Source organism: Eumetopias jubatus, unplaced genomic scaffold (genome assembly GCF_037043125.1).
Source record: "Eumetopias jubatus isolate StellerSeaLion01/CBP00866 unplaced genomic scaffold, mEumJub1_p1.0 scaffold_8, whole genome shotgun sequence".
Classification (NCBI taxonomy): Eukaryota; Metazoa; Chordata; class Mammalia; order Carnivora; family Otariidae; genus Eumetopias; species Eumetopias jubatus.
The window spans coordinates 76,747,244-76,772,682 of NW_028274814.1; the positions used below are offsets into that span (position 1 = coordinate 76,747,244).

At 43.9% G+C, this 25,439-nt stretch overlaps 1 pseudogene; it reads left to right on the forward strand.

Annotated features, from left to right (window-relative positions):
• The window catches only part of LOC114224078 (bifunctional methylenetetrahydrofolate dehydrogenase/cyclohydrolase, mitochondrial-like), a 78,883-nt pseudogene extending 59,843 nt beyond the window's left edge, over nt 1-19,040 (forward strand).
• Nucleotides 19,041-25,439: the final 6,399 nt, after the last annotated feature.

Here is a 25,439-nt window from a genome sequence, read left to right on the forward strand (position 1 = left end):
GCAGTCACTCCCAACGGGCATCTTCTATGTCAGCTCAGACCACGCAGCTTGATGGCTGTAAATGTGTTCTTCACCCTACAAACAGATACTTGATTCCCCTCTTGGGTCCAGCACCTCAGTTCAGGGAGAGGCATGATTATTTCAATAGTGAAACCTGCCCAATGTTAAAAATGACTCACAAGGGAAAACTTGGTAAAGAAGACACTAGACATATCTGGAGAAAGGAGAGCGGCTGAAGAAATCTGCCTGGGCGTCGGGGTGGGTGGGGTGGGCTCGGGGCTCAGAGAGAGGGCTGGGGAGGAAGAGGTTTTCTGTTTGCCACCTGCACCTGCCCATCAGTCCCCATATCCATTGAGTCTCTGGGGTCCCTGAAAAGTCTACACTGATAGAGCATGAGAAGCAGCTACACATATACTCAGTTTTTACACAAGCTCAAGAACTGTTCAAAACTGATCCTGCTGCCGCTCCTCCCCAGCTCCTATTTCTACCTTTCCGTGTGGTTACATCTTACTGTTTTCCGCTCTTAAAAGGTATCCGAGCCTCTCTTGAAACTCCCCTGACGAGCTGTTTGATTGATTCCTTTTTCTCCCTCTGTGCTCAAGGATGCAGAGCACCGGGCAAAGCCAGCTCACCACTGGCTAAGGCTGTGACCCAGATTGCATGTTTTGTTTAATAAGCAGGGAGCCTTTTAGCCTCGAGCTAGTGATTCATCTACGGCGGCAGCGCACCCCGTTTGTTTACGAGGGGTGTTTTTGCCCACGGTAAAATCTAGGCATCAGCTGTTGATTTCTTCGGAGTTTATTGAATGGACCAAGAGTCGGGAAAATTTTTTAGACTCTTCAAAAACGCTCACAAAGGTGTTCTCTCTGTCTCAACATACTCAGGGAAAGGTGTAAATTTCTTCCCCTGCTAAACTAAAACTCCCAATTTCTGTCCCCTTCTGATTACCAACTAGAAGGAGAAGATCTTGCCCATCAGCACTCAGTGCAGAAAGAGCACTCCATAAAGGGTGCTCAGTTCAATGACTCCTTTCCAAGTCTTCCTGATTTACTTTGAGAATGTTACATCATCTTTGTACAACTGCGGTAGTAACTAAGTATTCTTTATCGAGCACCTATAAAGTAGCATGCTCAAAGCTAAGCACTTGACATTCATCAACTCATTGATGCTTCATAAGTACACTCTGAGGTAGATACCACTATTATCCCATATAATGGATATCCAAGAACACATGTCTACTAAGTAGAAGAATTAAAACCTAAATTTGTCCTACTTCATGCAGACTTAACTATTTAGAACTATTCTAGGAGTGCAGAGGACTATAGAGTCCAAATCATTTTAACCATTGCAGTGATGGGGTCCAGGACACACTACTCTAACATATGGCACCTTGGCATATCAAGGTGGCACCATGCCTTGGCACCAAGGCATATTTTAAGCTGGGGGAGTTTGAGGAAACAGAAGAAGCAGTAAAGTCACTTTGATCTTTTTTCCATCCTTCTCCCCAAAACAGGTCATAAAACCCTCAGGTGAGAGGGGCCCTCCCTATACCGTGAGGAAAGGAATGTCCTTTTCTCTGAAGACAAAGGGACATGGAGAAGAATCCTAGCAATCGGGACTTGCTGGTTTCTCCAGCTTCCTCCACTTACTTCATAAGCTTTAATCTATCATAGTCCTCCATCACTATTCACTCATCAAAACTAGTATAAAAATACTCAGGTCTAAAACCGTAAGAGACTCTTAATCTCAGGAAACAAATGAGGGTTGCTGGAGTGGAGGGGGGCGGGAGGGATGGGGTGGCTGGGTGATGGACACTGGGGAGGGTAGGTACTATGGTGAGCGCTGTGAATTGTGTAAGACTGTTGAATCACAGACCTGTACCCCTGAAACAAATAATACATTATATGTTAATACAAAAAATTTTTAAAAAGTGAAAAAAAATAAAATAAAATTGGAAAAAAATACTCAGGTCTAGCTGATTCTTTGGATCTTCATTTCCTTATGAAGGCTCATGTCACATGAAACTTAAATAAATTCGTATGATTTTTCTCCTGCTAATCTATCTTTGTCAGTTCAATTTTTGGACCCAGCCAGGGAGCCTCAGAAGGTAGAGAAGAACTTTCCCCTTGCTGCAGAGACCCCATTTGATCCTAAGCACAACACTCCAAAGTGGGTAGCATTCTCTCTTTCAGATGAGGAAATTGAAGCTCCAAGAGTTTAAATGACTTGCCCAAAGCAAGGTTGCTAGACGTAGCGGGGAGAAACACAGGATACCCAGTTAAATTATTTCAAATAGTAACAAATAATGTTTTGGTATAAATACATCCCAAATATTATTCATTATCTGAAATTCACATTTATCAGAATGTCCTGTATTTCTATGGCAACCTTAGCCTAAAGTCATGGTACAGATGTGAGGCCGTGTTGGACTGTACGGTAGGGCTTCTCCCCTAAGCCCAGGGCTTTTTCCACCACCCTGAGGAAAAGGGCCTAAAATCCCAAGCCAGATTTACAAATCATTATAGAAAACTGCCTCTATCAGATACTCAACCAGCCATGTAAACTACTCATTGTCTCTGTAGCTAAATTAACTTCGTAATAGTTATGAACCTCAATCCCTACACCCTGGTGTCAAAAATTTATAACTTTATTTTTAATAATTCAACTTAGTTGCTATTTTAAATCCCCCTCCTGGGATAGTTGAGGCACTACTTCCTGCCCCTCTCCCTTGGGATGTGTCACTGAGCTAATAGAAAAATATATATACTGGTCTCTGCCCCCCACCCCTCCCCCGTTCTTGGCATGGAGCTCCTAAAACCCTTGTGGATACCTAAGTGATAAAAACTACTTTTGTTCTAATATTTGGTCTTTGACCCCAGTTCCTGACACACAGTTCCTAAATTCCTTGGAATTTTCTGAGTAATAGTGTCTTTTGTTCTAATGAGGTGACTCTTGGTGGGCTGCTGGATGGCTCCTGGGTGGGTCTGGTCACCAGAAAGACCAAGCCATGATTAGAAGCTGGGAATTTTCAGCCCTTCTCCTCTACCACCCCCTTCCACACCGCCCCCCATTCTCCAGGGAGAGGAGAGGGGCTGGACACGGAGTTAATAATTGACCATACCTACACCCCAAAGTATGAAGTTAGAAGAGCTTCCAGGTTGGTGAACACATCCACGTCACATACTACGAGGGTGACTCGCTCCAGCTCCTCAGGGACAGAAGTTTCTGTGCTCAGGATCCTCTGAGACCTCACCTATGTACCTCTTCACCTGGCGGTTCCTCTGTGTCCTTTATCACATCCTTTATTATATAATAAACAGGTAAAGTGTTTTCCTGAGTTCTGTGAGCTGTTCTAGCAAATAATCAGTTCCAAGGGGGAGGAAGTCATGGGAACCTCTGATCTGTAGCCACGTGGGACAGAAGTTGTGGGCCACCTGGAGACCTACTCCTCGCCATTGCATCTGAGGTAGGGGCAGTCCGGTGCAACAGAGCCCTTACCCTGTGAGATGGGATGCTGTCTCCAGGGAGCAGGTGACAGAACTGAAGGAAATCGTAGGGTCGCAGCTGGCATGGGAGAACTGCTCCCTGTGGAAACCTGCCCATATCTGGCATCGGAAGTGCTGTGGGTGCAGTCGTGGTGTGAGAGGGAAGGAGACATGAGGAGGGCAAGTGCAGGCTTCCTGCTCAGCCCCAGTTCTGGATCTCACCGGTGCCAGGTTGCTGGGGGGCAGGGTTCCCTCTGGTGACCGTGTCATCTGCTCACACGGGGTGCCGCCTGCGAAACCCTTCAAGTCCCATGGCCCTGATGCTGCAATGACACAGAGGTGCAGGCCTTTGGGGAGATGTCTTGGCCACATCTTCCCGCTGCAGAGTCTCCGGGAGACTGGCCGCTCTGTGGGGCTCTGTGCTCTGCAGGGCTCTGTGGGGGCCCTGTGGGGGCTCTGTGGGGCTCCACGGGGGCTCTGCGGGGGCTCTGCGGGGTTCTGCGGGGGCTCTCTGGGGGGCTCTGTGGGGCTCTGCGGGGTCCTGTGGGTGTTCTGCGGGGGCTCTGCAGGGGCTCTACAGGGTTCTATGGGGGCTCTGCGGGGGCTCTGCGGGTTTCTGCCAGGGCTCTGCTGGGCTCTGCAGGGCAGCAGACCACAGGCTCTCTGCTCCCATCACCTCTCACCGTCTCACCGAGAGTTTTCTTTTTCTGGTCCTTGAGAAGTCCCACCTCCCTGCAGTTTCTGGCAAGGAACTTTTACTCATTCTTCAGAAACTTCTCCCTGTTCCTTGAGGTTTAGACTTTTGAAAACCACATTCTAAAAGTTTCCCACACCTTTGTATCTCTACCACATCTCCTTCCCTGTGGTATGGAGTTCAGGACCAACTAATGGCCTAAATGGGGAAGAGACAGAAGTGAATTCCAGGAGAAAAAAATATATATATCCATTAGTATCTTACAATATTCTCCTGCCTTACATTACAACATAATGTAAGAGTTATGCTTTTGCAAATAAAATATTTATATGGTATGGTTTCTTCATTCAATACACTGCTGGCTACAACTCTGTAATTAAAATTAATACAATCGTCTTACACACTGCAGCCAGACCAATTTCCTAAAGGCAGGTTCATCAGATTACTTCAGAGCTCAAATCCCTCTAAAGGCTCCCCTTTGTCTGTAGTCCAGACTCCCGGGTTTGATGCTTGAGCACATTCACAACCTGCCCCCTTCTGTTTTCAACTCTGGCTTCCATGACTCGACACTGCCGCTCACAATCCACTCCCATGTTACCCTCCTACAGTGCCCCCCCCGCCCCCCTGCTGCCTCTCCAAACTGGTCAAACATAACTCTGGGGTTCATATCCCACCACCCTCAACGATGCCAGCTGGGACCAACCCGCTGCAGCCCACATCAACCAACTCTTCCTCCAACCACCTCCCTTGGTGTCCCTTTAAAACCTCTGAGAAGGATACCTTGCTATTTCAAAACATGGGGGGGGTGGGGGCAGGGATCACACATGCTTGCACACATAGCTGTTAACTAACACATCCAAGTTCCTCTGCTTTGCACTGGAATTACACCACCTCAATGCAGTCACACAGGTTATGTCATGAAAACCAATGTCTGACCGAGTCCTGGATCAAGAAAAAGTGAGAAAGCAAGGTTTGGTGGGAAAGGCTGGAAAAAGAAAAGGCTCACTGAGATAGAACAGGCCCCTTTAAGAGCATCCCACCCGTCCAGCACACCCTTCATCTCACAGTTGAGGAAATACCTCCCACCACCCCCACCAGCACCCCTGGACAAGCTTCCTTCTGTCCAGTGCAAGGCCATACACCATACACACCTGCTGAGAAGCCTACAGAAGCTCAGGGGCATAATGGGTGACAATGCAGAAATGCCCTAACTGGGTGATACCAGAACAAACACACTCTGAGAAAGGCACTGAGGAAGAGGGGTAGTTTGCCCAGCTGTGTCTTTCCAGGCCTTCACTCTTCAGAGTTGCCCTCCGTGGAGCACCATGGACCAGTGACTTCCTTACAAAGCTGTAAGTGGGTAGTTCTTAAATGCTTGTATTTATTGTTCCCTCCTTGGACGTGTTAAGAGCAAACTGCTTTTTCTAAGCAGAGCAAAGATCTCCCCTGAAATGCATCATCTTCTGGGGTGGCTCGAGAAACACCCATCTTTAGACCAGAATCTAAAACTCAGTGGGAAGTCCCTACAAGACGGGCAGCAGTAGCATTTTTCCCTGGCCTTGACCTTGAAGAACTGAAAGTGTCAAGGAAACCAGGTGCTGACATCCAGGAAAGCAGACTGTGGCCTCAGGGAAGAAAGAAGGTGCCCTCCACAGGGAGGCTGTCTCAGAGCTGGGACTAGGGGACTCCGGCGGACACAGCAGAATGCTACAGGCTACCCAGGTGTCGTGAGACTGGAACCATGTGAGCTGAACTTTTTACGCCTCTAATATCTACCTCATTTATGGTCTACATTTGCTCTTAGAATTTGGTAAAGTCCTCTTGAAAATGCCAATTTGTCCAAGCTCTGCTGAGGGGAACCAAAGAAAGAGGTTTGTATCTGTTTATGGGTCCAAATTCTCCAGCTCAATCCCTCCACCCTGGGAGCAAGGCCCTGTGGTGGCAGTAGCGATCCTAGGATGAGTCACTGCCCTTGGTCCCACCACACGTCCCCATCTGGCAGGTCCCTGCAGCCCTGTAAGAGAGACCTCCACATACTTGGCCCACAGGAGCATCCCCCTGCTTCCCCAGCTCTACCCACAGGTGTTACTGAAAATAGCCACACGTGCCAGCACTGTTACCAGCTGACCTTCGGCAACTTTCTCAATCCAGGATGTAAACCCCAGCGTCCACACTCATTTCTTCCCCCTGCAGATCTCTAGCTGCTACTTACTACATGTCATTCTTTGTTGGGAGTCTATCTACTCATGCAAAAAAGAGGCAGACAAGCATGAAAGGCGGGACTTCAATGCTGTCCTTGGGACTCTGGCTTCAGAGCCTATCGGGGGAGGTCCTGGAACTACTGGTGGACGAGGGCTTAGCTTCAAGCTATCACTGGTGTCACTGGCTGAACATTATCCCAAGGGCAGGAGAAAGAGGAACATTAACCCTCAGACATGCAGAGCCTGGGGGAGCCCAGGCCCCAGGAAGAGCCCTAGAGCCTCCTTTTCTGGAGATCCAAGTCTTAACTACTATTCCAAAAATAGGAGCGAAAAGCCAGAGGCCTCCCTCGTGGAATCGAGATTTAATTTAGATAGCACATGCAGAAGGAAGCACGAAATCTGAACCGACAGTAGATAAAGGGCTAGTATGTTTCTTCCGATACATGAACCAGACTCTAAATGAGTGAAAGTGATCTCAACCCCATCAGATTATTAACGTCATTCACTGGCATCGCTAACCGGGGTGTGCTTGCTGCCAGAGGGCTGCTTCCTCCCCTATAAGGAGGACCTGAGTCTCAGCCTGCAGATAAGTTACACAAGAGCTACCGGGGTCAGGGAGAACTCGGGTAAGGTCCTTCTGGTACTATGATGCCCATGAGGACCCTCACGAATACTTCTCCTTCGAATCTGTTGATTTGGGTCATGGGCATAATTGGCTGGACGTGGTTCCTTAATGAAACTGAAACAGGTCTCGCCTTAGATGTCATTGAGGCCGCCTGTCCTCCCCCTCCCCCTCATCCCTAACATTTTATTGCATTCTCATTAGAGTCACTCCCAGTAACAATAAAACACAGCACTTGTTACTAAGTCAAGAACCCAATGCCAAGCACTTCAGATGAATTATTTTATTTAATCCTCACGTCACCTCTGAAGTACGTGCTATTATTACCTCCTTTTCACAGACGAAGAATCTGAACTTCAGGGACCTTGGGTCATCAGTGCCACAGCTGGGATTCAAACTGCTAGCTTTGCTGACTTTCAAGTCTAAGTTCTGATCCTAAACTGCCTCTCTAGACTACAAGCACAAATGCAGGAACGTGTCACTCATTCGTTCACAAATATTTATTGAACAACAACTACAGGCTAGTCTAAGAGATACTAAGGGCTAAGAGTACAGTAAACAGGCAAGGTCCCTGTTTGCAAGAAGTTACCATTCTAGAGGTTAGAAAACAGACGAGAAACACCTGGTAAAACAAAAAGGATCAATCAGGTGGTGATAAATGCTAAGACTGTAACAAAAGAAGTGGATATACTGGCTAGAGAATACCTAGAGCAGGTGCGTGGCAGGGAGGGAGGGAGATCCCTTGAGTCCGAATGATGAGGGAAGCCCTCTCTTAGGAGATAACCCCTGAGCTGAGGCCTGCAAGATGAGGAGGGAAGAGAGTCCCAGGCAAGGGCCTAAGGCATGTTTGAGAAACAGAACGGAGGCCCGAGTGGCTGGAGTGAAATGAATAAGGAGATTGTACCCAATGCTGAAAGTGAGAATTTATGTCCAGTGTCAGAAGGAGCCAACAACATCTCCTTTACCACTGAATCTACGGCTTGGATGTGTTCAAGGTACATGTCATGGTCACTGAATACAAAGTTTGTTGCCTGGAGGAGTGAAAGGGAGAACACTACCCAGGTTCCAGTTCTAAGAAGTTACACAACGGTCTGTCCCAGAGTGGACGGACACCTGACAGTGTCAGAACACTGTCAGTGTCAGAACAGTACAGTTCTACCTCCCAGCCCGCTGCCCACACTGGGAGAGACTGACTGGCTGGCTAGACTCCCCAGCAGAACTGCAGAGTAGACAACTGCACATCAGAGCCTAGCGGCGTGCATGCAACACAAGGAGTAGCAAGGAGTAGAAGACCAGCTCATCGGTGCTGGGTGTGTGTGCGCACGCATGTGCATGTAGGGGTGTGTGTGTGTGTGTGTGTATGTGTGTGTGTGTGTGTGTGTGTGTGTGCTGCCCCTCCCCACAAACTACACAATAGCTTCTTTGTCTAGGCTGCCTGCACAATCTTCTCTAATCTCTGGAGGACAAATGTGTATAACATACAGGAGGAGGCCATTTCCCTGTGGACTGGAGTGTTCATTTCCAGGTGGCAGATCCTGAAGTCATGCTTGATGCTTTCAAGGGATGAGCTGGAAGGGAACTTGGCAGAGAATCACACCAGCCTTGCAAAGGATGAGGGACAATGGGTTTAAGCCAACCTGTACCTTGCACTGTTTGCCTGACTCACGTGTTGCCTTCCTTCGTACTGCTTTTCTCATCTGTGATATGACATCTGATGAAAAAGGTTTTCTGATTATCTTCTAGCCACAGGTTCACTATAGGAAGCAAAGCCCACAGGTCACTTTAAAGGGTTATCTGGTACATTTTATTTTGCCAAGAATTTTATCAGCCTATCTATATAATGCTTCTACCCTGTCCAACGGCTCTAGATAGATAGCACATGAATAAGGTCAAAGAGACAACTCCAGGACTAGAGAGACAGTACTATCCTCAGGGTCAGCCCAAAGTGTGACTGTGACCTGAGCGAACTTTGGCCTCACGCTCTGCATCTTTGCCACGTTTTCCCTACCATGCACCCCATCACTACTCTCCCCATGTGACCACATGCTGTAGACTACAAAAGGTGGGTGCAGAGCAGCTGCACAGCTGTGGAAGCAGACCTAGTTTTACTACTGTTAGCAGTGTAATCTCAGTAAAGCTACTCAGCTTCTACTTGCCTCAGTGACCCAATCTGTCAAATTAAAAGATGAGTGTTGAGAAAATTAACATGCCACAAGCATGAGAGTACCCAGCTCTGTATATTTTTGGCACTCATCCTTCCCCTTCTTGTCCTTCTCCTACAACCGAATGCCCATGCCCTTGGTTCCCTAAGGACACTGGCTAGCGCAGAAGCAAGATGCTCACAATTCATTCTCACAAAGATGTTAACATTCAATAACAGTTTTACATGTTTCTCTTCCCAGTAATATATTTTTCAAAAGATTTTAGTCATGGGCGCCTGGGTGGCTCAGATGGTTAGGCGTCTGCCTTCGGCTCAGGTCATGATCCCAGGGTCCTGGGATCGAGTCCTGCGTCAGGCTCCCTGCTCCTTGGGAGCCTGCTTCTCCCTCTCTCTCTCTCTCTCTCTCTCTCTGTCTTTCATGAATAAATAAATAAAATCTTTAAAAAAAAAGATTTTAGTCATTTATTTGAGAGAGAGAGAGAGCACGAGCAGGGGGGAGGAGCAGAGGGAGAGGGAGAAGCAGGCTCCCCGCTGAGCAAGGAGCCTCATGCAGGGCTCAATCCCAGGACCCTGAGATCATGACCTGAGCCAAAGGCAGACGCTTAACCGACTGAGACACCCAGGCGACCCCCTTCCTGGTGATATTTGTGTTTCAACCAGCAAGGTTGAATCCACAGCAAAGAACTCCTAGTTCAGGAATTTCTGTTATGCGGTCGTACTGGCTGAGGGTAAGAGAGCCTTCCCTAACTACGGCACATCACACCATGCCACGCCTACAGAAAAAGCAAACCAGGGTATTTGGGGGTCGACCGTGATCTTATCCCCACTTGCACATGGTGCGACCATAGTTCAAAGAGAAGAGGCTGACTGAGGAAAATCCACATACAACTTTGGAAGTGAAATCTTAGACAAAGCAAACTTTTATTGACTCCTGGAGACAGATCAAAAATTCATTAACTCAAAAAAGAATAAAAGCCTATTCGTGCAGTTCTTGGGCCAGATTCACTTTAATGCTGACTTTAATGAATGCTGTGAAAGCCCAGCCTGCTCTCAGACAGCTAACTAGCCTGCTTTCACAGCTCTTCTTCTATCTGGAAAGCTCTTATCGCCCCTTCTGCACCTGGCAAAATCCTATTCTTCTTTGAAGGCCTCGCTCAAATGCCATATTCTCTGTAAAGCTTTTCAAAATCTTCATCCAACCATCCAGCAAAATTAGTCACGCAATTCTTTCTCTCTTAGTGTTTTGTTCCTACCTTGAGATTAAGGCTTACCCCAGTTTATTCACACATCATATTGTAGTAGTTACTGGTTTGTGCTCTGTCTCCCACACCAGACTGTGAGAAAATAGAAAGCTTTACTCATGTTTGTGTTCCTGGGATCATGTACTTAGCCTGGCATATAGTGGGCCCTCAGTAAATGATGGCAGAATTGACTCCATTAACTTTGGGGAAAAGTACTGAATCTCCTCAAGCCTCAGTTTCCTCCTTTATAAAAGGTGACCAAGATATCTTACAACAAAAGGTCAGTGTTCAGAGTCTCTATGTCAGATGTGAAAAATTATCTTACACCCAATATAGATCCCTGTACATAATTAGCTCACTAGGAGTTGATTAAATTCATCCAATCAGTAAAAAATATTTAGATACTGTATCTCTAGTGCATCTCAGTTAACAAGATAGGCAATAACCCTGATCTCATGGAGTTTGTATCTCATAAGGAGAAGACAACTGATGACTAGTAAACAAATGTACCAGGAAATATTAGGGATAGATGTTTTGAAGAAAATTAAACAGGGTGTTAATACAGAAAGTTACTTAGGTAAGAGAGGTGGTAGGGAAAGCTTCTCAGAGAAGGTGATGTTTAGCTGGAATCCACATGAGCAAAGGAATCCTATGAAGATCTAGAAGAGCACTCTGGGCTCTGCAATAGCAAGTGCAAAGTCCCTGAGGTAGGTACAAGATAGAAGTACTGAGGAGGAAAAGTGAGGTCATATGATGGGATCATTTTGATTTAAAGGAGGAATAAAAGAGATGCAGTTAAGAGAGGTAGGCAAGGGGTGGATCATTTCGATACTTAACAGACTATGACAAAGAATTCACATTTTATTAAAAAGGCAATGAAAAAAAATTTAGAGGTTTTTTTATTTTATTTATTTATTTGACAGAGAGAGAGTGTGAGCAGGGGGAGCAGCAGGCAGAGGGAGAGGGAGAAGCAGGCTCCCTGCTGAGCAGGGAGCCCAATGTGGGGCTTGATCCCAGGACCCCAGGATCATGACCTGAGACAAAAGCAGTCGTTTAACCAACTGAGCCACCCCGGCACCCAAACATTTAGAGGTTTTTAATCAGGGTAGTGACATGAAATGATTTAGGTTTTTAAAAGTTTACTGTAATAACTGTGTAGAGAATGGGTTGCAGGGGCAAGAAATGGAAGCAGGGAGACCTGTTACTCTTACATGTAGTAGTCTAGAAAGCAGATTCTGACTTGACCTTGGATAATGAAAATGAAGATGGAGAGGAGAGGACCTGAATATGTTTCAGAGATAGAGCAAAGAGGACTCAGGGATGGAAAATGAGGGAAAGTGAGGAACAAAGCATGATGCAGAGATTTTGACTTAAGCTTCTGGGGGAGATTAAGTTTGAAAGTACATAAAATATTTTAAAACTATTAGTACTAGGTATATTTTCCCTAGTTCTCTTGCTAAATACAAATAGAATCTCTGGACATTACTTATAAATCAAATATAAGAAGATTGAAATGTAGAGAGAATGAGGCAACCTCAGATCAACTAGGGAGATTGGGACCCAAAGAACACAGTGGTGAATACCCCGGGCTTTCTTTTTGCCTCATGTATCTCAAACATGATGCTGAAAAGATCATCATCATCAACCCAGAAACACCAATGGGCACAGACCAAAATAAGGCCCCAAAAGTTTGCCAAGGACCAGGAAAGGAGCAGCCAAACAAGGGAGAAACTTCTAGATAATAGCAGTTTTGCTCCAAATACCACAAAAAAAATCTGTGGCTCCACTCTCATCCATACCAGCAAAAGCCAAGTAGGGAGCCTAGGCTCCCACCCTCATGAGGCTGTAATGAGGAGCTCCAACACTGAAGGGGGCTGATATGAGAGGACAAATAGGAAGCCAGGAATTTCATCCCCACTGCCCAGTAACAAGCATGCCAACCCCTCATGATATCAGTGGACACCACAGAGCAACAGAACTTCTACCTCTACCCAGCAATAATGAGGTGCCCACTCCCCTTCCCAGATGAAATGGTGTCAAAGGAGACCTAATGGAGAATCAGGACTTTGATCTCCATTCAGCAATAAGGAGACTGCCCCAGGGCGCTTGGGTGGCTCAGTCAGTTGAGCTTACAACTCTTGATTTCAGCTCAGGTCATGATCTCAGGGTCATGGGGTCAAGCCCCATGTCAGGCTCCATGCTCAGTGGGGAATCTGCTTGAGATTCTCTCTCCCTCTCCCTCTGCCCCTCCCCCCATGCATGCTCTCTAAAATAAATGAATAGATCTTTAAAAAAAAGAGAGAGAGAGAGAGAGACTGCCCCTACCACAGTGTCACCACATGAGGAAACGACACTCCCATCTCCACCCATCAGTAATGAGGAATCCCCACCCTCACCCAGGTGTCAACAGAGGCTGAGTGGAGAACCCAGAATTCTACCTCCACCTGCTAGTAACAGGGTGGTGGTGCCCCCCACCCACATCCCTGCCAGAGAAGTGCCAGATTAAATCAGTTTTAAAAATAAGGTTTAAATAAAACCCAGACTTTCATACATACTATGAATATCCCCAGGTTTCAATTAAAAATCACTTGTTATACAAAGAAAAAGGAAGTGCTCAAACTGAATGAAAAAAAAGGACTAAATGCCAACACCAAAATGCCAAAGATGTTGGAATGATCTGACAAAGATTTTCAAGCAGCCATGATTAAATGCTTCAATAAGCAATTACAAACATGCTTAAAACAAATAAAAATTAAGAAACAGAAGATGTAAAGAAGTGGAAATGGAATGTGAGAACTGAAAAATATAATAACTGGAATAAAAATCTCAGTAGATGGGCTCAACAGCAAGGGGAAACATCGGGGAGAAACAATGAACTGAAAGAACATTAGAAACTACAGAATAAATGAATTAATAGATTAGAAACCTTGAAAGCAGCCAAAGAAGAATGACAACTTACCTATAGGAAAATTACAATGACAGTGGAATTCTCATAATAAACCATGGAGACCAAAAAGAAGGGACACAATACTTTTTAGTTCTGAAAGAAAGAACTACCAACCAAGAATCTAATAGACTCACTGGATTCCAGTAAAAATACCTTTCAGGAATGATGTGGAGATCAAAAAATTCTCACATGAAGGAAAACTTACCAAAAGACCTGTCCAAAAGAATGGCTAAAGAAAGTTCTCTAAACAGAAAGAAAACAATAGGCTTTCCTACATTATTCTCTTACATTTTTCCTATATAACATTATTTCCTACAACAGGCTTTCTAAATTATGTTTGAAGGTTGAAGCAGAAATTATAACATTGTCTGATATGGTTCTAATATATGTAGAGAAGATATATAAGACTTACAAATATGGGAGGATAAAGGGACATAAAAGGAGATAAGATTTCTATATTTAACTCAAACTGGTAACATGACAATACAAAGAGACTGCAATAAGTTATGTATATATAATGCAATACTTAAAGCAAGCAATAAAAATGCTATATTAAAACATATACTTTAAAAAACATATAGATAAACCAAAAAGGAATTTTAAAATATGTTCCAGTAACACACAAGAAGGCAAGAAAAAGAAAACAGAAATGAAAAACAGTAAGAAAACAAAAAAATAAAATGGCAAACTTATATTCTAATCTATCAATAATTACATTAAATATAGATGGCCTAAATATACAAATTAAAAGACAGAGATAAGCAGATTGGATTACAAAACATGACCAAACCATAGCCTTTCTACAAGAAACTTACTTCAAATATAATGATATAAGAAGTTTGAAAGTAAAAGGATAGGAAAAGGCATATCACACAAACATTAATCAAAGGAAAGCAATCAAAGGAGTACTTATATTAAGTAACAAAGAAAATCACTAGAGACAAGGAGATTACATAATGACAAAAGGATCAGTCCCCCAAGAAGACATAGCAATCCTAAATGCATATGTTCCAAACAGCACAGCCACAAAGTATGTGAAGCAAAAACTGATAGAATCGAAATAAGAAATAGATAAATCTGCAATTACAGTTGGAGACTTCAACACTCCTCTCTCAACAATTGATAGAGCAACTAGACAAAACAGCAGATATAGAAGAACTCAACACCATCAACCAACAGGTTGAGCATTTATAAAATACAAATTATTTTAATTTTCACAAGAATCCATAGCTTTTTCAAGTGCCCACAAATCATTTACCATATGCTGGGCCATAAAACAAACCTCAAGAAATTTAAAATAATTGAAATTATTTTAAGGATAATAAAAGAATACTACAAATAACTCTACACATACAAATCTAACAACTTGGAAGAAATGGATCAAAACACAAACCACCACTATCATTCAATATGAAATAATTTGAATAGCTCTATAGTTTGAAGGAAATTTAATATGTTATCTAAAAACTCTCAAGAAATAGATATACAGACCCAGACTGTTTTACTGGATAATCTGACCTAATGTTTAAGGAAGAATCAGCACCAATTCTATATAATCCCTTCCAAAAAATATAAGAGGAGAGAACATTTCCCAATTTGTTTTATGAAATTAGTAATACCCTGGTTCCAAAATCCAGACAAAGACAGCACAAAGACAGACCAAATATTCTTCCTGAATATAAATGTAAAAAATCTTAACAAAATATTAGCAAATGGAATTCAGCGTGCTATAAAAAGAATTCTATACCATGAATGGGCTTTATTCCAGGGATGCAAGCCTAGTTCAATATTTGAAAAATAATCCATGTAACCCACCATATAAAAAGGCTATGGGAAAAAAATTACATGATCTTATCAATCAGTACAGAAAAGGCATTTGAAAAAAATTTAACACCCATTCTTGATTTAAAAAAAAAAAACAAAAAAAAACCTTTCAGGGGCACCTGGGTGGTGCAGTTGGTTAAGCCTCTGACTCTTGGTTTCAGCTCAGGTGTGATCTCGGGGTCATGAGATTGAGCCCACCCCACCCCCCACCCCCGTTGGGCTCCACACTCAGCGTGGAGTGTGCTTGAGATTCTCTCTCCCTCTCCTTCTCCCTCTGCCGCTTGTGCTCTCTCTAAAATAAGTAAATCTTTAAAAAACTAAAATCAAAAAAAAAAAAAAAAACAGAGGATAGAGGGGACTTTCCTCAGCTTGATAAAGAGTATGTACAAACAAATAAACACACCTAGCATTCATTATACTTAATGATGAAAGACTGAATGCTTTCCCCCTGAAATCAGGATCAAGGCAGAAAGTTCCCTTTACCACTCTTATTCAGCATAATTCGAGATGATCTGACCAGTGCAATTAGCCAGTGAAATTTTCACAAAAACTTATTCAAGATGGATCATGGACCTAAATGTAGAACACAAAACTTCTAAAACTGAAATGCAAAGAGAAAAAAGGGAGAAAAAGACAAAACAGAATACTCCAGAATTGTGGGACAATACCAAAAGGTGTAATATACACGTAACAGGAATACCAGAAGGAGCGGAAATATCTGAAGCAATAATGACTGAGAATTTCCCAAAATTTATGATAGACACCTACCCTACCCTTTCCCTGGGCCAGAGCCTCTGAAGCGTTCCGGAATACATTCCAGAATACATTCTGATTAGTTTGCTAGGGCTACCATAACAAAGTACCACAGAGTACGTGGCTTAACCAACAGAAATTTACTTTCTCACAACTCTGGAGGCTAGAAGTTGGAGATCCAAGGTCTCAGTAGGGTTGATTTCTTCTAGAGGACTCTCCTTGGCTTGCAGAGAGCTGTTTCTTCCATGTGTCTTCATATGGTCTTCCCTCTGTGTGTCCTAATCTTTTTCTCATAAGGACGACAATCATATTGGTTTAGGGTCCAATGACCACATTTTAATTTAACTACCTCTTTAAAGACCCTATCTGCAAAGACAGTCACATTTGGAGGTACTGGGGGTTAGGACTTCAACATATGTATTTTGGGAGAATGCAATTCAGCCATAACACCTTCATGCAAATTCTTTCTATAACTCCGTCCTTCATCTTTCCAAAATTTGTTGATTTCTCATTTCCTAAAGCCCTGTTGCCTTTCTTTTTGCTGTTTATGACTTATTCATTTGTGATCTTTTACTACTATCTTAGTAGGATCTGAGGAGAGAGGGGAAGAAAAATGAATGTGCTTAAGCCACATCTTTATCCAGAAGTCCCCACCTCCCTTTAATTACAACCTCTGAGAAGTCTTCTTGTTGGTATCAGACCACAGCAATCTCTCCTTCCTCTTAACTCCTAATTTAATACAAAACTGTCATCTGTTTCACTATTATTGGCCTTGTGAGTCCACATCTAGGTTTTAAGCTTCTTAAAGCAATGATGGCTTTTTATATTTCTACCCTACCCACTGAAAATGCAGCACAGAGATTAAGTGTTCACTATTTGCTTGATTAAAAAAAAAAAGATTAATTTTATGAATTTAAAATATGACCCTATTCCTATGACTCCTATGCAATGTTTTACTATTGTTTTAATATAGTAAATCAATGAACACAGTACATCATGGATTTCACAATGCACTACCGCATTATACATGCCAGCTTATGGGAGAGAGGGTAAAAGATTTCACATCCAAGTCCCAAAACAAAAAGCACACTGCCATCTCCTGGATCAAAGTTAATAATGCAGCTCTTTAAAAAATGACAATAATACAGCTCCAGCTAAGAGCAGATATACAAAAAGTAATTATACATGAAAATGAGACTCTGCTTTCCTTCTAACAAACATTATGGGCAATGTCATTAAAATCAATATTGATTGGGTGCCTGGGTGGCTCAGGCAGTTAGGCACCTGCCTTCAGCTCAGGTCATGATCCCAGGGTCCTAGAATCAAGCCCTCGTTAGGCTCCCTACTCAGTGGGGAGTCTGCTTCTCCCTCTCCCTCTGCCTCTCCCCCTGGCTTGTACTCTCTCAAATAAACAAAATCTTTTTTTAAAAAATCAATACTGATCACTATAGTCATGAAAATCAGTCCTAAATTCAGATCATTTACAGCTAGTTAAGTTGACCTGTTGACATGATCTTCCAAGTTCATCTAAAGAGCCTCATTCCCTTGTATCATTTATTCTTTTCCTGAATTTCTACCAAGCCTGGATTCAAAATGCTCTTGTGGTTGATGACGCCATGTGTTCAGATAGTAACAGCTTTGTTCTGCTTTGCTCTATCAAAAGCAATGACAAATCAAGTGAGATGAAAAAAGGGATGGCAAACAGGCACTGTAGCCTGACTTTGAAACATTTCAGACTGCAAAGGCTCAAGTTTACTTGACAGACCATACACTCAATTCGAACATTCTGACTTACTCTGGTTACCCAAATCAGGCTTTCTTGGATGCAGAAGAAGGTAAAAAGAGTGAGTAAAAAGGGCTAAGTCAAATCCTAGGTACCCAATGTAAGACATGAAACTAAAAAACAAAATAAACCCAACAGGCAACATTCAGGGGAATCACAAGCATTCTCTGCATCCTGTGTGTACTGGAATTTTTTATTCCTTTAGAAAGGTTCTCCTACTGCTCTGAGAAAGACAGCTGGTGTTTTGGTCAAGCAGATCTAAGGTTAGGTGCCTACGCACTCTTCCTGGGAAGTCGTGAAAGCAGGCGTGGTCCAAGTGCAGGGACAGAGGCTGCAGCCTGAGAGGCCGAGCCTGCAAACATAAAAACCACATCCGAGGAGGGAACCTGTGCGGAGACTACTAGAGGAAGGTACAGGGTCTTGGCTTCACCTAGCTTAGGCCAGCTCAGAGAGAATTCTGGATTGAGGAAGGGCACTATGCAAGGAAGCAGTGGCCTCCAGGAGCAGGCATGCCTACCTTAACTAAGTTCTCACTCCTGTAATGCTGTGATGGCATCCTCAAGCATTCCGCGAAGTCTTGTTTAACTTTGCCCTCCAGTACAACCTGTGTTTGGGAGGCTAACAGAGAGGTCTGTGCCCACACTTGGGGTTGAGCAGGCTTTGGGAGGAGCAGAAGCCAGAAGAAGCTACAAAGGCCATGGCAGGAAAGGCTGCAGCAGCTGTGCACAAGAAGAGCCGAGGAGAAGCGGACAGGATGGATTTGCGCAGGTGTGCACACTCCCTGGGGTGGGGGCTGCTGGGAACGAATGGAAGATGATGTCTTCCAGGGACACAAGTAGGAGGCTCAGGCTATGTTTGGGGGAAATCAAAGAAATGGATGACCCACTAGAGCTGGAGCCCTTGGAGATAGCGTGGTGACAGGTACAGAAATCTATTTGAATCTGGATTCTGCAATTTGAGGGCTTCAGATGGTCTTGCTATTTGGTTTGCAGAAGGGCTGAAGGCAGATGGCGGTCACTTAGAGCATCCTACTGAACCTTACCTTCCACTAACCTCAATCTAGTTATTACTGGGGTAACAGAGTACCTAATATTGAACTGACTCGGGAGAATGCTCACCCTGGGGACCCATTATACTTACATCAAGCTTGTGAGCCCAGGACTTCAGTGTGTCCAGGGCCCAGGCAAAACTGTGAGACATGTGCCTTCCTCTTCTCCTCCATTTCCCTAGTTAGATCACTCTTCACTTCTGGATTACTTGGAACTCCACCCAGGCTTTGGCATCCCAAACCTGCCTTTGGATTCCTTCAGCATCCTCTCCAAGGCCTGAGGGTAGTATGGATTTTATCAGATAAAATCATCTCTAAAGGACCAATTAGCTCTTTCAAATGATAATGTCTGGGCCAAGGTAAAACTGTGTCTCCACGAGGTCCAGAATAGGTTTCTCAGGCACTGCAGCAAGCCAGTGGGGAGATGTATTTGGCAAAAGGGGTTGTCTGGTGCCTGTTGGTGGCCGTCTAACCCAGGCCCAGGGCTGAGGACTTGATCAAGCCTATACTCAAGCAGAGTTTGTACCACTGTTAGACTCTAGGTATAATACTGCCCTGGGTCTCAAATTATAGGCTCTCAGGGCTAAAATCAGGTCAGTAGCAACTTCAGCTAGAGAAACAGACTGGCACATCACTTTATTGCTAGGCAATAAATGGATGAGTCCTTCCCTTTGGTCCTCTTGCCATCCTAATAAGCTAATTCCTGCCCAATGAGCAGTGACTAATCACAAAGAATTCAAGGATGTTTAGCACTCACAAAAGACTTGATACAAAGTGTAGAAAAGAAGATTGAACATGGTATAATCTTCAGGATATTGAACAAATGACCACAAAACTATGACAAATCTCAACTTGGCTTTCTCCTGTGGCAAATGCACCACTTTACCATAACCCAGAATCTGCCTTGATTTCAGTGATCATAGTTTTTGCTCTGATGTTATAGAACATGCATATCCCAGTAAGAAATTATCCCAGTGAGAAATAAATACTCAAGTCACCATATATTATTTACCTAAATGGACTCCTTAAAGCAAAACCCAAAACAATTTATTGATGGAAAATGGGAGGCAAGGAAATTAGAAGAGAAACAGACCCGAGTATTATATAAAGACCTTTAGCCATTTGCCACATGCATACACACACACACACACACACACGCACATGCACGCACGCACACCCACACACACCTCCCCCTTCTCTGTCCCAAGGAAGGACATTTCTACACACTCCTTTCTGACTGCATTTTGTGACATCTCTTCCTTTCAAAGTCCAGTTTGTTATTTTAGATCCAGGTCCCGGGCACTAAAGTACTGAAGGGAAGAATACCCGCCCCCACACCCTCCTAGTCAAAAGAAAGACTTTATGACACTCTAGAAAAAGGGACTCTGCTTGGTATAGGAAGATGGAGCTTCTGATGTGGCACAGCTGGGCACTGACTCTGATGGGTGCTCCCTGGCTGGACATTTGCCCAGGGACCTCATAGAACTCCCTGCATGACCACACCCAGGGATGCCAGACAACTATGGCCAGGACAGTGAATCCAATGGCCCATAACAGGGGCTAAGTAAACACTAACATCCTTTCCTGTGTGCCAACTACCCAAGCCAACCCCATGGTGCCCAGCACAGAGGAGGTCTGCAGGACCTATGTGTTAGTCGAGAGAATGAACTGAAGAACTCATACAGGACCAGACTTAACAAGCTGTTGGCCACACTCCATTCTCCTCCTCCCACTTTCCAATACTGGACAACACCATCAAAGGTTAGACCTTCTCTTTTGCTAGAGGTGCTAGGAGACTTCTACAGACGCTGAAGAGTCAACATCTTGCTAAGAAATTAAAACTCCCTCTCATTTGGATTCCTATCAGTATGCTGTCTGTCATGTTTGTGCTATTTTCTGAAGCTACAGTGGGTGGCAGTGATACCAAAGAAAGGCCGGCTGCCAGCCTGCTTCTCTAGCCACCCTACTTTTGTGTTATCGTGAAGACTGCTTGGCCATGATAAAGTGTAGCAGGAAGTGTACGAGTGTCTAAGTCAGACTCCCAGCTTCGCAGAACCACCTCCTTCTGAGCCTATCTCTAGGACTGAGATAATACGTGCAAAGCCCCTGGTACAGTGCCTAACAAGAGTGCATATAAATGGTGGCTAATATTATCACTAAGCCTGTTGGAACTGTGAAGACCAATAAAAGAGAGTTCCACATGAGAAACAAAATTCTTATTCCCTTTCCACACTCATTTAAAATTCAAAGAACATTGGAGCAGGGGTGCAGAGCTCTCTGAACATAATCCTATGAAATAGAATTAAAATCATCCCCATTGATGATGAAAAGGTCTTTAATGTTCAGGCAAGTGCTTTGAGCCAAAGTTAAAAGGCTATTCACCTGGATACTTCATCTCATTCCACAGTGCTTCAATTCATTCATTTATTCAGCAAATATTTAATAACTTCATATTATGTGCCAAGTAATTTGCTTTGGAAGCCATCCCCTGAAAGCACATTGCATGTCTATAATCCCACTGATAGGCAGACTGAATCTACTTCCCATGGAGTCCACCCTCAAAGGTTTGCAGCACTAAAAGTTGAGTCATAATATCATTACTGGCTTCCACGAGAGGGGACCTGATAGAAATTTCTAGAACCACCACCAAATTTTGAGTTATATCACTATTCTCATGACTTTGGGCAAGTAATTTAACCTAAGAGCTGCCCTACATATAGTTTCAAGGGTCACAGAGAATCAACTGAATGTCAAGAAGACTATGCTGCACCACAGCATGTTGTGATAGTAGAAGTGGTATCTTCTACTATGGCCCTGATTCTTTGGGACAGAGCTCCAGATGTATTCTAGATGGTACTGCAAATTCCATTCTGGTACCTGATCAGTAGAATGACTGTGAGTCATCTACCTTTGTGTGTTTCTACCACTCTGGCTACAGGATGGCCATCCTAAAAATTCTCCTTTTGTAAGATCAAATTAATGTAGATTCACTTGTGACTGGTGTTGGTGGACAAGACAGCAACAGCTGTCTGGAGCTTTACTCATCTCTCATTCAGTGAATGTTCACTGAGTGCCTACTCTGTGCTCTGCTCCATGCAAAGCGATCTCCATCCTGAGGGAGGAAGCAAACTTGTGTAGCGAGAGACTAGTTACTAAAAGAGAGCCAGACCAGGTCAGAGAAGCATTTGCTATACTTCAGTAACTTACTGGCAGCTGAGAATCTTTTATCGTTGATGACATTTTTACAGATTTTTCACTATTTCTTACTGTCTCTACCCAACATTTATTAATCTTCTCGTTTTACCCTGTTCATCTGCCCCACACCACCCAAAGGATGCCCTAGTTTTATGAAACTACTTTGCCCCCCACCAGTGGCCTCAGGGTCATCATCGTGTTCATCAGCTTGGGTGATTTTAAACATCAATCAGTAAGGCAAGAAGTAAGGAATAGATTAAAACCAAACTCAGACACTTCTTCCTCATTTATGCTATTCCCTGAAGAGATAATAAACCAAAGGAAGGATTCTAATGAGGCCTAAATGTATAGTTTTATCCACGTCGATTGCATGACTGTCTGCTGCCTTTGATTTCTCTCTCTGATCCCTCAGGCTGGTATTTCAGAAGCATGAAGTTTAAATGCTACCGTCATCAGAGAAAATACGGAAGCTTCCCGGAGACACGGCAGCTGACAACGCTACTACTTACTGTTCTCCCCAAGCTATCTCCAGAGGGAACAGGACTGGGCCTTTCAGTGCCACTGGGGACCTGTCATAGAGGTTTGCATTCTGCCACGTGGTTGTCCTTCTGCAAGCCATTGGCGGCTAAGACGCTGTCACCCCTCTTCTACCTAGCCAGACCCTCCATGGCCTGCCAAGCCACTCAGACCCCACCTCCGCCAGTCTTCCCTGCCTATCCCGGTGCCTCCAGCTCCAGAACCATCAGTCCTGTCCCTCCACTGCGTCTTTCATCACACACAGCCCCGCCTGCTCTGCAGCCAGCAACATGGCCCCGCTCCTTGCAAAAGCACAGTACTGAACCCGTGAGCCACAGGGAATCCACTGTCCTTCCTCCCACGTTTGACTGGCTGCTTGCAATCAGAGAGGTCACAGAAACTGAAGGATTTATCTTCTTCGATATGCTACCCACAGCCCTGTGTCCTGGGAGAGACACAGAGACCGAGCTCTCTGCACTGCCACCTGCAGTCCCCTCCAGAGCTGCATCCAGTGAGATACCAGGGCAGGGCTGCACACACCCACAAGCTTTACAGTGTTGTTGGCAGGGTGTGTGTGTGTCTTTTGGTCTTGCTGTTATTAAATATGGATACTCTAAAAGAAATACAGCTAAATAACACTTACTGAATAAAATTTCCCAGAGGTCTTTTTCAAACTCCATAGTAAGCATCAGCTAATGAAGGTTTCCAGATACTTGAGGTGCTCCTACTTTAGGAGCAGCCATTTTCAGAAGAGGGATGGAGAATTCCGACCCCTCACTAGGAGGTTAGAAGAATCAGGAGTGTGCGTGGCCTGCTATATAAACGTAAAAGAAGTGATCCATCTTGTTAAAAGTCTGACTAAACAGGCTGCTGTTAGGCTAATTTAAAGTGAGGCTTTCCATCTTCATGCCTCAGGGGGAAATAATTGACTTTTTAAACTTATATATAATTCAAAATAATCATGTTAAAAAGGATTGCTAATCAAGTCCTTTTGCTGCCCCAAATTATTATTTGACAAACTATAATCAAACTGATTCTGGAATAAACTACACCACGTACAGCTTCATTTTATTTTTCCTTTTCAAGCAATTACTCTGAAAAAGTTGTGAATAGTGTAATTCACCAGTGAATTAGAAATTTTGCTACATTTTTTAATGCCACCTGCTTTATAACTCACTTCAGGAAGTCAATCTCTCACATCTTTTTCAAAAAGCAAAAGCTCCTGAAAGTCAACTTGCCACACCATTTCAGATTTTTAAAAGCATGAAAACAAGTTTTATTTACCTACCTACGTAAAGATTAGCTGTCGCAAAATATCTGCCATCCAAGCCACATTAGTAGCAGCCCCAAAAGAAAGGAGGAGATGGTATACAATAAACTAAATCCATAGTTTCTTCATGGAGTTGTTTCATTATCACCGAATCTTACTAAGGAGAAACCCACCGCTTAGCAAATGGTGTGACACATCTGAGGCTCCCTAGAACCAGGATTTGTGTGATTTGAGGGTCCTGCATTAAACAATCACAGTGAGAGAAGAAACGCACCAATAATAGTAATAACACAGATCAATCATCAATAAAGATGAACTCAGCCTCTGTCGTAAACAAGGCCAATGCTAGCACCAACAGCCTACAAGCCAACATCGGGACCTTCATTTAGCTTAAAATCTAGTAGAGTCAGGATATGCTTGCATGAAAAATGAGTAAAAAATGAAAGGAAAATGTAGTCAGTCAACTCAGCCTCTCCCCCACTTGCCACCTCCCATGATGTATGGACTTGCTTACAACCCCCAGGGCAAATCAAGGTGCTAATGACCATGTCCCATGAGTCTTCCACTATGCTGATCCTTCTCTGTCTGGACACTTTTCCTCCCATTTGTGCACCCAGACCATTGTTCTCTTCTCTCAGCTCTATCACCCTCTGCCTCCTCCTGCCCCTCCCACCTCGTATGATCCAGAGCCGCCCCTACCGTGCCCCCTTGGTGCCCTCTCCAAGCCTCTCCCAGGGCACCCATAACACTATACTGTAGCTGCTACTTAATGACTCCCTAACTACACTGGGAGTTACCTGAGGGTAGAAGCTCCATCTCATTTTCCCCGGTGCTTAGTCCCCTGTGTCACCCTCTGTCGTCTCTATTTCAGTGAATGGAACTACCACCCTCAGGGAAAAAAATCTGGGCACGGTCTTTAATGCTTCCTCCTGCTTCTCAACTTGTCTCTCACCCGAATATCCAGCCCACACAGGATCAAGAGGTTGCACAAATCAGGAAGCATTCACACTATATCCAGAGGTGCCATTCCCTAGACAGCATGAACAGGTGCTCTAAATGTGGTGGCCCTGAGTCCACTGCCAAGTCTCACCTATTCTACTTCCTAAATATTTCTCCATTCTTACTACTTCTCTCTGTCCTTATGGCTAGTTCAGAATACTCTAGTTCAGAATACCATAATATCTTGCCTTAATTACCCAAAAGGTCTTCCAACAAGTGTCCCTGATTCCAGTGTCCCCATGTTACTGTTCTTCCCACAGCAGCCAAAGTAAACTATTCACAAAATACAAACCTGATGGTCATTATCAATCATCACTAGCTCCCCAGCTCCCTCATGCTAAAGTCCCAATGTCTCCTATGATCTTGGCCCTATTTTCTTCTCCAGCTTCTTCTTACCACTGTCTAGCTCCCACTCCATCCTCCAAATTCGTCTGTCAAATACGTCTTGCATTTTGCATCTGCTATTTCCCATGACCCCCTGGTATTACCTGACATGGCATTTATCATACCGTTTATTTGTACCCCCACGCCACTTTAAGCTTTGTGAAGGCAAAATCCATTTTTAGTGCCTGGCATTGTACGTGCACTCAATAAATACTTGTTAAACTAATAAATGAATGAATGAATCAAACAAAAGTTTCATTAACATTAAATCTTTTAATGTCACCTTAAACAGAATTCTCTGATAAAGGCCAAACAT